The sequence below is a fragment of the Vulpes vulpes genome, chromosome 14 (assembly GCF_048418805.1).
Source record: "Vulpes vulpes isolate BD-2025 chromosome 14, VulVul3, whole genome shotgun sequence".
Taxonomy (NCBI): Eukaryota; Metazoa; Chordata; class Mammalia; order Carnivora; family Canidae; genus Vulpes; species Vulpes vulpes.
In genome coordinates, this window is record NC_132793.1 from 78,734,431 (window position 1) to 78,747,257 (window position 12,827).

Consider the following 12,827-nt stretch of genomic DNA (forward strand, 5'->3'; position numbering starts at 1 on the left):
TTATATTAACCTTTGACATATAAGGATATATCAGACCCAGTTTGTTTTAGAGTTTCTTCTTTGAACGACTTTATTGTAAGCACAGATCTTTCATATCTTATTTAATCTTAGAAATCTTCCAAAGAGGGACATCTGAGTGGCTCAGTGATTGAGCATCTGCCTTTAGCCCAGAGCATGATCCTGGAGTCCCGGGATCAAGTCCCACATCGGGCTCCCCGAAGGGAGCCTGCTTCTGCCTCTACCTGTGTCTCTGCCTCTCTCTGTGTCTATCATGAATAAATAAATCTTAAAAATAAATAAACTTCCAAAGAATAAAATATTCATTTTAGGGATCCCTGGGTGGCTCAGGGGTTTAGCGCCTGCCTTTGGCCCAGGACGTGATCCTGGAGTCCCAGGATTGAGTCCCACGTCGGGCTCCCTGCATGGAGCCTGCTTCTCTTTCTGCCTGTGTCTCTGCCTCTCTCCTCTCTCCTCTCTCTCTTTCTGTGTCTCTCATGGATAAATAAATAAAATCTTTAAAAAATATATATATATTCATTTTAAATAGAATAAAATTCCCTCTATCTTGCAATTTCTGTATAGATTTATTTGACCCTTTAATAAATTGAAGATACATTATAGTGATTATCTTAGGGATCTTATTTTCCTATATATTGCATATTTTGCTATTTCATTATCCTAGGAATTAATAATCATTTTTCATCATTTATGCTAAAAGATAAAATCATAAGAAAATGAAATAGTAGAATCACCAGAATGATGATCTGGTACTGAAATCAACCATCACTATTATATTATCTTTCAGTTTTCTAATGGTATTACCCACAGTATTTTATCTTTGAAGGAAAGTATAAAAGAAGTATAGAGACACCACTTTTGCAGGGGGTGTGTTTTGGTAGCTTTCACTGATGAAAGCTTTTAATAAAAGCTAAACATAGTTTGAAACAATGAAACTTTCAACATAGTTGAAAGTTCTGAATTTTTCATTTTCTGCCCATACTGGCAAAGAGAAGAAAACTGACTGGAGAGTTTCACAATTATTAGACAAATCAGAAGTGAATGCAAAGAAACTAACAGCACTCTAGACTATAATGATGGTGAAATTGATCTTAGAAGCAAACTCTCAGCATATGAATTTTTAGATGACTCAAATAGGTATCTTCTCAAACTTAAGAATCAACGAATAAACAATGAATTTTTAAGTACAGCAAATATGGCATTCCCATCTAGTCACTCAACAGGAAGGACTTCATCATAGAGTATTTTGCAACAAGAACTTGGAATATCCCATTTTGCTAACAGGACATATGATACTGTTCTTTCATCCTTTATGATATTTATGCACTAAAAATGAAAACCTTATTGGACTTGTACTTCTACATGGTGTTTATAAATATAAAAATGAAAATATTTTACAATAATAGAGGAAAGAAAATGGATGTCTTCTTTAACAAGATTGAGATGTCAAAGTTTTCAATGTTAATGTTTTGATGTTACAAGTGCAAGATAAAGAACCAGACATAATGATAAGCTAAAATGTATTAAACATGAGTATAATATCTGGAATCTTTATTTATAGGATGGATAGTTTCAGGATCATGCATAAAAAATTGATGAGCAGCTACTTGCTTTCAAAGGACATCCATTACTCAATTCAGGAAAATATGGGATAAAAATTTGTTTACTAAGTTACAATTTTTATTACAATTTCTAATAAAGTTATTGTTCACCATCCCTTGTTACTTCTCAAGATTATTCATAAAAATACTCAGATATAAAAAATAAAAAGATAGATACCAATGACTTTTTCATGAGAAATACTCTTATACTGAGTTAAATCAATACATAATTCCTTTAACAACATTAAAGTTCCTTTAACAACATTAAAGAATGATTGCAAAAGAGATCACTTAAATTATTTATGGATAATTAAAACATAGATTTGCTAGTGGATTCCTTTAGTTATAGAAAAACACTGTAAAATGCCTCATAATATGCCATTGCAGCTTTAAAATGTATGTGGATGAATTTTTTTCAAAAAAAAAATTTCAAACTAAAGAAAAACTATGCAACATGCCCAGAATGTAACTGGGCTCTAACAAGATTCTCAAATGTTCAATCATTTCAGGGTAATCGTTGTCTTTTTTTTGTTTTTTGAGTTAAAAACAATCATATATATTGATAGTAAATATTATATGTCTCTGAGTTTCAAAGTCTGGCTAGACTATTAATTAGTTATGACTTTGGGTAACTTACATAACTTCTTTGAACAATAATTTTTTTACATGTAAAATAAGGATGTCTCCTTTGCAGAATTTTGGGGGAGTGAATACTAAATATAATAAACCTGAGCAGCCCTGGTGGCGCAGCGGTTTTGCGCCGCCTGCAGCCTGGGGTGTGATCTTGGAGACCCTGGATCGAGTCCCACGTCGGGCTCTCTGCATGGAGCCTGCTTCTCCCTCTGCTTGTGTCTCTGCCTCTCTCTCTCTGTGTCTCTATGAATAAATAAAATCTTAAAAAATAAATAAATATAATAAACCTAAAACAATGCCTAACATTGAGTAGGTTCTTAACAAATAATACTTATTCCTTACAAAAAGCTATGCTGGAATTTGGTTGTTTCTCACTAATTTTAACCTGTTTGTGATTTTTCTCCTGAGCCTTGTTAATTGTAGTTTCTACAACTTCCCTTTAATCATCAACCAACTAAACTTACTCCATTCGTCCTTAAATATTTACTGAATATGTGTCATGTGACAATTTAAATCGTAATTACTTGTTCTTTAATAATAATACTGACACTATTAAAAACATACAATATCTTTATACACTTAATTATTGCCTGTATTCCTAGACAGTAAAATGCTAAAAAGCAATGAATCTGTGGGACATGTGGTATATATCTCTTATTTTTATAGCACCCCAGTCAGGACCATCATATAGCAAGTCTTAATAAATACTTTAAATGCGAAGATGAAGGGCAGCCCGGGTGGCTCAGCGGTTTAGCGCCGCCTTTGGCCCAGGGCCTGATCCTGGAGACCCGGAACAGAGTCCCACATTGGGCTCCCTGCATGGAGCCTGCTTCTCCCTCTGCCTGGGTCTCTGTGTCTCTCTCTCTCTCTCTCTCTCTCTGTGTGTCTCTCATGAATAAATGAATAAAAACTCTTTAAAAAAATAAATGCAAGGATGAAGATAAACTATATTCATAAACTGTATCACCATAACAATATGTATAGTTCTGTAACAGTATTTTTCAGCTTACTTGAGTAAGGAGAAGAAGATCTGAAATTACAGTAAAAGTGAAACAAATGAAAGGGCTGGGGAGAAAAACAGGAAGCAAAACACATTTACAAAATAGCCATTATGAGGATCCTACCAATATTTAAAAATACCATACTGCTTATATAGTAGTACTGTAAGATACTAATGAATTTCTCAAAATAACAGTTAAAGAGCTTAAAATTTAGAGACTCAAAAGCTTGAGGGTAAAAAACAGAAAGAAAATGTGTACATGCAGAGAGTAGGTATTAATAGCACTGTTCATCTATTATAGATGTGTACTGTGTACTTTTTAGACTAAAGGATTTTTTACTGTTATAGTGAAATCTATAAAATACCAACTACCCGACAAGTTTTTATCCCACAAAACCAACAGATGTAAATAAAAGATAATGGAATAAAATTTCAATTTTATCCAACAACAACAAAGAATATTTCTGCTTGGAACATGCCTGGCTTGCCTCTCTTCTATACAACAGGAAACCAGATAAAACATGCCCTTTGAAATTCTGTTTCTGAAATCACTGTCTGACTGCCAAATGTTAGAACTTTCTATCGGATGCATGGGATGCACCCTGTGGTGCTCACAGGCGGGGGTGGGGGTGGGGGTGGGGGTGGCGGTGGGTGGTGGGGGGAGAGCCCTCACTGTGGCTTGCTTTGAACATCTGGGGCCTTCCTGGTGACCAGAAAGCACCATGGTTTCCCCTCCAGAGCACGACTTTGCCTCAGGCGTGGATAGAGCCAGCCTGGGGTGCTCTCAGCCAAGGGTGCTGTGGCACCTCTGGACTTCTTTTTCACCTGGTTCAGAGCAAACCCAGAGCCAATTTTACCCCACCCTCATAGTACATTCACTTCTGCCCATAATGTCCCGTCAGGTGAAGGCTGATGGAGGCCGCTGGGTTGGCCTTGATCACACACACAGGGAGCCTGTGCTGGATCCAGCTCTGTCAGGGGGACTGGTTCTCATTTTCATCACTCCTTCCTAGTTCTACTGTTTATGCTTCTAAAATGAACAGGACTTGTGGGATCCCTGGGTGGCTCAGCGGTTGAGCGCCTGCCTTCGGCCCAGGGCATGATCCTGGAGACCCCGGTTTGAGTCCCGCGTCGGGCTCCCTGAATGGAGCCTGCTTCTCCCTCTGCTTGTGTCTCTGCCTCTCTCTCTCTCTCTCTCATGAATAAATAAAATCTTAAAAAAATAATAAAAATAATAAACAAGACTTGATCACACACACACAAAAGTAACTGCACGCAGTGGATTAAGGTATCAATGAATCCCTCTCCCCACCCCATCCAGTTGTCTTTGAGTTAAAAATGTTAAAAATCAATACACAAGGGAATCCAAGACATATATGCAAAGTCACCTTAGGAATCAGAGTAACAGAATAAGACCTAGTGGTATAAGCACACTATAATAAAAATTGATGTTAATAAAAATGTTTTGATCCAAATGGAGTGTGGGTGGTTAGAAAACAGAAGAAGGAAAAAAGAAAGGAAAATAATTATTGGCAGTGCTTACTTAAATATCCATCTCTGTAAGAGGATTAACCTAACAATGTCACTCATCATTTAGAATCATAATTACTCCCCTTGGCAGAAAACAAAAATATGAGATTAAGATGTAGGAAGAAGACATCAAGCCTAGATTTGAGACCAGGAAACAAAGAGCAATCACAGGGCCTGAAAAAATGTGAAAGGATTAGAGGCTTTTGGGATACTGAGGCAGGAAACAGAGCTGAAGTAAGAATTAAGAATAGGAATAGCAGAAGCTTCCCTTCTTTGCACCTATGAGTCAATTAAAACAGGATGGGAGGTTCCATTCCAAATTATTATTCTCCCAGCTTCTCACTATTTCTCATCTACTCCTTCCTCTGCTTCCCCCATCACTGCTGTAAATGACTGCTATGGCAGACAAGGAATAGAAAACGCAAAATATTAACAGACAATAGTAATACACAAAGTAATGCAGGAGAAGGGGAGAAATGAGAAAGAACATAGTACCAGCATATGCAAAAAGGAGAGAGAAATTTTGCAGCGATCTGGCTGTGGGATCATTCATATGTAAAGAATGTACATAATCTCATCAGATTAACTACAAAGTTTTTATTTAACTAGATTTTATGACTGGCTTTGGTCTTTTTTTCTAAGTGCAAAAGTTTGTCCTATTATTCAAAAAATCTGGTAAGTCCTGTGAAAATGTGTTAAGGAAGCCTAATTCAAACTTGGGAAGCCATGAAGGGAGGACTATCACACACATACCACTTGTCAAAGCTTGCATAGTCCAGTTGGAAGAAAGATTTCCCCTTTGTCCAGCAATAGCAAGTTGTCCTCACCAAAAATACAATTCAAAAAATTTGTTGACACTGCTCCTGGGCACTTTAAATTGCCCAAAGGACCATTTGAGGTCTCCTAAATGGTCTCTATTCAGCTCCCCATCTCATGAACACAAGTATGTCTTGGTAATATTTTCCCACTGGTTTGAAGCCTTTTTACATAGACAAGCTACTGCTTCTTCAATAGCTAAAATCCTATTGAAAAAAAAAAAATCCCTATCTGGAGAATCCACCCTGAGCTCCATAGTGTCTGGGGAACCCATTGTGCTGGTCAAATATTACAGCAAGTCTGTCCTGTTTGGGCAGTTCTACAGCATTTCCACTGCTACCATCCTCAGTGTTTAGAACTAGTCAAACCAGCAAACAGCATCATCAAAACTCAACTGGCAAATCTGTGGAAACTCTTGGCCAAAAGTATCGCTGATAGTCCTAAATCTCAGATCCGCTCCTTTAGAATTCATATACTGTCACCTTTGAGATAATTTTATTTTTTTTATTTTTAAAGATTTTACTTATTTATTCATGAGAGACACACACACAGAGAGGCAGAGACACAGGCAGAGGGAGAAGCAGGCTCCTTGAAGGGAGCCCGATCCCAGAAATCCAGGATCACACCCTGAACCAAAGGCAGATGCTCAACGGCTGAGCCACCCAGGTATCCCCGAGATAATTTTATTTTTTTTCCTTTGAGATAATTTTAAACTTTCTTTTTAAAAAGATTTTACTTATTCATGAGAGACACACACACACACACACACACACACACACACACACACGGAGGCAGAAACAGAGGCAGAGGGAGAAGCAGGCTCTATGCAGGGAGCCAGACACGGGACTCGATCCGGGGCTCCAGGATCATGCCCAGAGCCAAAGGCAGATGCTCAACCACTGAGCCACCCAGGTGTCCCTCACCTTTGAAAGAATGACTGGATGCTCTAGCTTCCACTTCTTTTGACCTGCATCTAATAAAAAGATATACTCCAGTATTGCAAAGGCCTAATTACATCCCTCAAAAATAATCATGCTCTAGTAGGCCAATCTTCTTTTTTTTTTTTTTTTTAAAGATTTATTTATTTATTTATGATAGACATAGAGAGAAAGAGAGGCAGAGATACAGGAGGAGGGAGAAGCAGGCTCCATGCCAGGAGCCTGACGCAGGACTTGATCCCGGGACTCCAGGATTGCGCCCTGGGCCAAAGGCAGGCACCAAACCGCTGAGCCACCCAGGGATCCTCTAGTAGGCCAATCTTTTCACAGTACACTCCTGGGAGATGAAGCCCTCAAACTACACACTGCAACCTAGGGATTTCATTTCTTCGAAAAGATATCTCCAAAAAGACTCTCTTCAACCACATTGGAGAGGCCCTCATCAAGTGTTCTGGAACAATCCTTGGATCACTAAACTCCAAAAGTTAACTCCTTGGATTCATGTGTCTCATCTAAAGAAAGCTCCAAAACCCTGATTGGAACTGCTTATCAACTACTGACCTCAAAATAAAGATTTCCAGGAAATAGAGCACAGGGCATTGAAGCAGACAGCTTCCCTAAGATGACAGGATCAGGCCTGTATATTTTCTTCTTTCTGCTTTTTCTTATTTCATTTTTCTCCTTGTCTATCCTCATTTGAATTTCCCAATCCCTTGACAAAACCTTATTGATTGTTGGATCGGTCTACAGGAGTTGCAACCCTTTAGTCTTCCCATAGCAAACATTTTCATCATCTCCAATGTGACCACTAACTATACCCATATCCCTCCAGATATTTCTTACATTCAAACTTCTATAACCAGGTTTTCCTATACTTTGAGCTCTCTCCTACCATAACTCTCAATGCAACCAACCATATTTATTCTACCTATATGGTTCCCTTTTTGCTCTACTACTTTAGGTCACTGTAACAAAACAAGCCCCCTCTATACACCCTTCAAGAATAAAGTCCACAGAACAGAATAAATTCTCCCTAATTATTCCCCAAACACCACTGACACTTGGTCAAAGGGTCAATTGAATAATCCCAACTAACAGCACCATTAATAATCAAACCCTTGCAGGAGTCTTATGTGCACCACCTGGTTTTATCTGTGCAGCAAGTGCGCTATTCAATGGGCCAATGAGTGTTTATACAGCTGGCAGGCTGGAGGCCGACACATACTATGATTTCTAACTTGGCCCGTGGATCCATAATAAATCTGAAGCCTTTCATTAGTCCTCCCATTGGTCTTCCCCATCAAATCTTTATTGCCAGCTTAAATGGGAACTCCCAGGAGGTATACATTACTCTGGATTTGTCTCCATCATAAGGGCACTTATTCCACTGGTGGGTGTTCATGTCAGGGGATGATAAGGAAACACTCTCTGGAACTGGGAAAACTCGCTGATTCCAGCACCGAGGCAATAGCAGTCCAACAATGATCACTTGTCTCACTGGCTAAAGTAGTTTTGGATAGTCACATAGCCCTTAATTACCTACGTGCTGAACAAGATGTTTATGCAATAGCAAACACCACCTGTTGCATATAGATAACTGCTTCCTCTGAAGCAGTAGAAAACCCCAAATTTATAAAATTAGGGAACAATTATATTGACTACAACAAATTCCGCCTGCAGATTGTCCACCTGACAATCTATGGTCTTCTGATCTCTTAGGCTGCTTATCTTTGGGCTTGGGCTCCTGGTTTAGCAGTACTACACAAACAGGGTCATTATCCTTCTCCACTTATTTCGTATACTAATTTTTAGGGTTTGTATCTGTTGCCTATCAAACCTTTGTAGAAATGGTGTACTCCAAAGGGTAATACTGGCACAATATTTCAAGATGATCTCCAACACTTGAAATCATAAGATAGACTTTCGATGGGAAATGCCTAAAGAGTTCTCTATCTTATCCTCTCAATGGTTTCCAACCTGTGCACTTCTGTCCAACATGGGACACGACACCCAGAAAAGGTCCTGGCTGGCACCAAGGGACAAAAATGATTCTAATAAGGAACAGATGACCTCAACTCTTGATCAGTACCGCTTTAAAGAAAGATCTTTATCAAAGCAAGTTAATGTGAAAATATATTAGGGAAACCTGAAGTAAAACTGGAGTGGGAGAGCCATGAAAGGAGGGCTCTCACAAACTTATCACTCAGCTTGCATAGTCCAGCAGGAAGAAAGAAGATGGCTTTTTGGTGCCAATAGCCAGCTGCCCTTGCTTACAACCAATGAGAAGCCACCACCACTTCAGCTGTCATTTACCTCCAATGAACTTTTGTCCAAAATAACCTCTCCCAACTTCCTCTTTTCCTCTCTAAACGGAAGCTCTCTTCTGTTCTCTGGACTTGCCTATGGTTCACCATGGTTGGTTTGTCCCGAATTGCCATTCTTGAATAAACTCGAGTTCGCTAGCTGAATTGCTAACCTTTTTCTTTCAGAAAATTGACAATCCTATAAAGTTCATTCATAGGGATCCCTGGGTGGCGCAGCAGTTTGGCGCCTGCCTTTGGCCCAGGGCGCGATCCTGGAGACCCGGGATCGAATCCCACATCGGGCTCCCAGTGCATGGAGCCTGCTTCTCCCTCTGCCTATGTCTCTGCCTCTCTCTCTCTCTCTCTCTCTCTCTCTGTCTCTGTGTGACTATCATAAATAAATAAAAATTGAAAAAAATATATTTATAAAAAAAATAAAGTTCATTCATAGACTAGTATGCTTGGGTTGCTTATACTACATATGAATATACGTGTTAAGACCTAAGTGTAACTGAAAACCATTAATTTGGAAGATACACATGCCCGATGTTGATCTAGATAGGTAAAATACAATCTTTTTTTGCACCAACATAAAAGATTAACAGACTAAGGGGAGCAATCATCTCAATATTCCTATATTCACTTTACACACATAGTATATCCACTTTTGTGAATACACCTGCAAGGATATTTTATAATAATTATGTATAATGTCACAAAAGATGAAAACATGCAAGTTTCTTGTAGCCTTTTACATTTCTGAAACTAGTGTTTACATGTTCAGACATGAACATAGATGCACTCACCACTATACAAATGAATATCCATTTTTATATACTTATGCAAATATCCATTCACAAATATCCATTTGGCAGCACAATAGTTGGGATATATATAATAAAAAGTGACTAAACTAATAATGCTATTTATTAAATTAGTATTTATTAAACACACATCCAAATTCATATGATTATTAAGGATGAAGCCAGCTATGATTTACACCCAGGGACTATCTGCTTGCTCACTCTGAACTAACATGAATCCCCATAGTGGCAATTCTTGAACAGGCCTCACAGGAATATTGAGAGAAGATAATATCATTGATTAGTATTCAAAATGGGGGTGGGGGGTGGGGGTAGGGGGTGGAAAATGCATCCAAAGGGGGAAGCAGTACCAGTTAAATCGGAAAAGGCAAAGAGACTGAAGAGTAGCTTTTATGTTTTTTTCCGAACTTCATTTTCATGACATGCTGAACGTCACAGTGATAAGTCATATAAAACGATCATTTTATATTATTTTGAATAGTTTATATAACTTGGTGGAAAGAGATCAGCAAACAAGGACAGTCCTCTTTTTAAAAAAATCCCCAAAGCCATTGTTTTAACTAAGAAGACCTGGGGTGGGGATCCCTGGGTGGCTCAGCGGTTTGGCGCCTGCCTTTGGCCCAGGGCGCCATCCTGGAGTCCCGGGATCAAGTCCCGGGATCGAGTCCCGTGTCGGGCTCCCAGCGTGGAGCCTGCTTCTCCCTCTGCCTGTGTCTCTACCTCTCTGTGTGTCTATCATGAATGAATGAATGAATAAATAAATAAATCTTAAAAAAAAAAAGACCTGGGGCAAGTGGCCTACAAAGATCCAGGATTAGATAACAGAGTAAAGAGAAAAGGCTTTGTCACTTTCAGGTGGTAGGAATAAAGGTTACCTTCTTTCAAACCCTAGTTAAGCTATTAAAGTTACATGTGTACCTTCCTTACGTTATTTTCTATTATAATCTCCTCCAAGGCAGAGCTCCCCTGTGCCCCCTTTTTACTTTTTACTGTCTTAAAATCACCCAGTAATTGGCATAGTAACCTGCATAGAGTATATTTGTTAAATTATTAACTGAAAGACTATAATACATGAATGATATCGAATACTTCCTAAGCACTGAGCACATAGGGACTAAGGATAGAAAAAAATGATGGAAAAAATGGATGAAAAAAATTTAAAATTCTTGCCCCTATGGAACTCACATTGTAGTGGAACAAAATAATGCATCCATTTAAACATTTATCATGGGATTTTCATATATATTAAATGATTTCTTTCTCAGAATGCCTCCTCCCTCAACCCTAGTTAAAAACAGACCACTACAGGGAAGCAATTTCCTACAAAGTGGAAACCTCAGAGATAGAAGTGCTGGTGGCTGCACCCACACACAACTTAGAAATGCAGAGAAAGAGAAGGCAACAGAAAGTCCGTTTTCGATATAAACATATACTATGCTCCCCGGATGCTAAATCGCATTATTAAGTGGATTTCTCAACAATTCACAATCATTTCCTTAAGGTTAATGTCCTTTAAAACCTAGAGCTCAAAGAATCAAACATTAAATTTAACCATATAAGGTAATCAAAGGGAAAATAAAACTTGTTACAGTATTGAAAATTCTAAAGGCATAATTTTAGTAATTCAATAAGGAAAATATCCTAAGTGGATTTTTTTCTTTTATCTCTTTTGAATGACAACCTTGGGGTTAGGTGTTAACATGCTGTCAAAGTATTTTCAAAAGCATTATTTCAAGGTTTTATTCACCTGAATGACTTTCAATTATGAATTACTACTTGATTTCACAACGGGAAAGTGATCTGTAATATATTTACGGCGGATTCAGCATCTCTAAGCCTCGATCTAGGGGAACGAAAGGACATCAATCACAGGCACTTCTCATTCCGGTTTTTCCTGGATCCCAGTTAGGGCGGCCTCTGTCGCTAGGAGTCACACTTCTGGCCACATTGCCTTCTCCATTCTCAAAAATTTCAGTCGTTTTCCAGCCACTGCAGGATGCGGGTACTGCTTCTCACGTTTAATAACGAATTTTGTGGTTGGCGATTATTAGGAAATCGACAAGAGGTGAAAGAAGCAAACAAGAACTGAAGTCACAAAATTACATGCCTCACAATAAAAATCGTCCCTATCGTTTACGCACCGACTACTGGGCCTTGCGCCCATCGCCTCATCTCTTCTCGGGTCACTCGGCACCTCAGGCTCCCCCCGCGGCCCGGCCACCCTCAGAGCCGTGGAGTTGGCAACCGGGCTTCGGGGGCGTTTTGGCCCACAACGTGGAGCAAACCCCAGGCTACCATTTCACATTCTCACTTTACTTTAAAAACTCTTTAAACGTCGTTTATTCTCTGATATCTTCAAAATTACTCTCCACAAAATGAACGCTCGGAATCTAACAAATGCAAAGCGCTTGCCCCGGTGAGGCGCGGCACGCGCCGAGTGTGAGGCGCGAGATAGGAGACTTTCGGCGGGGGGCGGCCGGGTCACCAGCGAGGTCGCAGACCCGCCCGGCGCGGCGGAGCCCGCCCGCACCCCAGGAAGCCGCGCGGCGTTCCCGGGCCTCAGCAGGCGGCCGCGGAGGGCGGGCCCGGGTCCCCCCTCCCCCCCAGCCGGCGCGGCTTCGTCATAAACACGCCAGGCAGAGACAAGAAGCGCGGCCGCGGGGACGGATCACACAACCGGTAGACGAAGCCCACCCGCCACTGGACCGGTCCCCCAGGCGACAGCCTTCGGGACGCCAACACTCACCGGTGGCCTCAGGATCGCGACTACAACTCCCAGAAGGCCGCGCGCCCCACGCTGCAGCGCCCCTCCCAGAATGCAGCGGGGCGGGGGCCCCGTCCCTCCTCCCTTGTCCGCTCCGCCCGCCTCTCCGCCCTGCGTCCCCGGGGGGAACCCGAGGTAGGGTGCGGGAGGGGACCGCCGGCCCTCGGCGTGCTCCGTCAGACGTCGGAGGGGGCGGGGGAGGGGGACGGGGACGGGGCGGGGGAGCAGGGGAGGACGGAGGGGAGGGGACAGGGGAGGGGTGGGTAAATAGTGGGCCAGGCAGGAAGATGGCGGCCGCAGCGGAGGTGTGAGCGGAGCGGGGCTCTGGCTGGGCTTTCTCTTCCCGTCTTTCCTGTTCCTTTTCTGTTGGAGGCCGGTACCGAAGGGGCTGCGTTCGGGT

The 12,827-nt window shown here is 41.0% G+C and overlaps 1 protein-coding gene across 18 annotated transcripts in view; it reads right to left on the reverse strand.

Annotated features, from left to right (window-relative positions):
* Nucleotides 1-12,827, reverse strand: part of POLK (DNA polymerase kappa) — a 72,224-nt gene that overhangs the window by 58,945 nt on the left and 452 nt on the right. For 6 of the 18 annotated variants that reach the window (XM_072736995.1, XM_072736990.1, XM_072736986.1 and 3 more), the window contains exon 1: nt 12,410-12,498. The exons of 4 other annotated variants lie outside the window; for them this stretch is intronic. The gene's annotated coding sequence lies outside the window, so the exon portion shown is untranslated. Of the gene's footprint in view, nt 1-11,410; nt 11,672-11,804; nt 12,236-12,409; nt 12,540-12,827 lie in introns of those variants that run through there. 8 more of the 18 variants (XM_072736994.1, XM_025998295.2, XM_072736983.1 and 5 more) reach the window with 7 other exon arrangements.